Source organism: Myotis davidii, unplaced genomic scaffold (assembly GCF_000327345.1).
Source record: "Myotis davidii unplaced genomic scaffold, ASM32734v1 scaffold14, whole genome shotgun sequence".
Taxonomy (NCBI): Eukaryota; Metazoa; Chordata; class Mammalia; order Chiroptera; family Vespertilionidae; genus Myotis; species Myotis davidii.
Window position 1 is genome coordinate 1,461,335 of NW_006287372.1, and position 2,101 is coordinate 1,463,435.

General features: G+C 40.8%; 1 pseudogene; it reads left to right on the top strand.

The window, feature by feature from the left end:
- Positions 1 to 480: 480 nt before the first annotated feature.
- On the top strand, positions 481 to 827 carry LOC102761294 (annotated as a pseudogene).
- Positions 828 to 2,101: the final 1,274 nt, after the last annotated feature.

Here is a 2,101-nt window from a genome sequence, read left to right on the forward strand (position 1 = left end):
AGCAGTGCTTACTGCTCTGGGATTTGGGGTGTATTTCTCCATCCCAGTGATATTGAGCTTAGGCAAATCACTAGCTTTGGTCAATGGAGTGCCGTTACCTGAAATATTATAAACAGAGGCAATATATATTCTTTCTGAAAAAGAAATACCTTCTTATTTTTTTTAATCTTCAACCGAGGATATTTTTCATTGATTTTAGAGAAATGGAAGAGAGAGGGAAAGACAGAGCGGAACATAGATGTAAGAGAAACACATGGATTGGTTACCTCCTGCATGTGCCCTGACAAAGGCCAGGCCAAGGAGGAGCCTGCAACTGAGAATCTAACCTGGCACCCTTAGGTCCACAGGCCAACGCTCTATCCACTGAGCAAAACTAGCTAAGGTGCAATATATGTGATTGCATGACGTGGCTGGGTCTCTTACACTTCTGCCTCTCACTGAAGAATAGGCCTCAAGTGGTCACTAGTTAAAAAAAATAAAATGGCTTTCTGCGGACGTGCTTCTGATGGTGGCAGCAGGCGCACCCTCGACAAGCAGAATGTGGGCGAGTTCCTGGATTTGTATGTGCTGCTAAATGCTCCGCCAGCAACCGCATCATCGGCGCCAAGGACCAGGCGTCCACCCAGATGAACGTGGCCGAGGCTGACAAGGTGAGAGCAGGCTCAACGGCCAGTTTAAAACGTGTGCTATCTGCGGGGCTATCCGCAGGATAGGTGAGTCAGATGACTCCATTTTCCATATGGCCAAGGCCAATGGCATCATCTCAAAGAACTTCTGACTAAAGAGCATCACAGATTGAAACTTGTCATCAATAAATAGTGGAAACATAAAAACAAACAAAAACAAAAACAAGAGAGGTCTTGTGAAGCAGGACCCAACACTTAGCTGAAGCCCAGCCTAGCTACTGCCCCTGTAGCCTAGCGAGCTAAGGCCCACCCGCAGGAAAGACCCACAACAGACAAACGCATGCTTTTACTAATACCCACTAAGTGTGAAGCTAGTCTGTGCACAACATTTTTAAAGATTTAAGATACCTAATAATTAAAAAAATGTGCATTGGATAACTTATTGTTCAAATTTTTTAAAGTTGCAAATCGTGATTTATGGGGCAGAGCTCTTGGAAGGTCTCATGCGTAACCAGGAGAGCTAAGATCAGAGCAACATGTTCTTGTTTTTATGAGTGGGCTTCTAATCTCAAGTTCTATTTGATCTTTAGTTTGCCATTAATTTTTTTCCTAATAATAATAAAAGCAAAATTATAATTTTAAATATAATTATTATATACTTACATATCTGTATTAATAAAAGGGTAGTATGCTAACTAGACCAGATAGACTGGATGTCTTCTGGATGTCCTTCTGGACAAAGCTGCAGTGGCTGTAAGGGCTGAGGAGGGCTGGCAACCATGGTGGCTGCGAGGGCTGGCAGTGGCAGCAGCAGCAGGATGATGGGGGCGGTGCCTTCCTCCTGCAGAGGGAGACCAGACTGTGGCCTTAGGCATGGGGAGCCAGCCTAAGACATCAGTAGGACATCCCCTGAGGGCTCCTGGACTGTGAGAGGGAATAGGCCAGGCTGAGGGACACCCCCCAGTACACTAATTTTCATGCACCAGGCCTCTAGTATGGATATATAAAGGAGAATTGATTTTAAATGAATCATAACATAGTCTCTACAATGATGACCAATTATCTTTAACCTATCTTATATTTTCTGCTTGTTTTTTGTATTTAACAGAAAACTTATGATATAATGATATTCGTCCTTAAGTAGTTTTACATTATTTTACAAAAGAGTAGAATTTGTCTTATAAAACATTAATTTCAAATATTAGCTAACATCCATTTTTATTAAAAGGTATTGTTAACCTCAAAATGGATTTTTGATAAATTGTTTATTCCAGAAAATCTTTAGTTTTAAAAAAATTCACTCAAAAAGCAAATGAATGATATATCTAGACATTTTAAGAGGCAAATCCTTGTAAAATTAATTGAACATCATTACCATAGTATTCACACATTTTCAGACTACAGAAAGGATGTAGCACTTTTGGTGCTAGCCATATCTGAGTGTTAAAGTCTGACAACATGGCTCATTTTCCAAA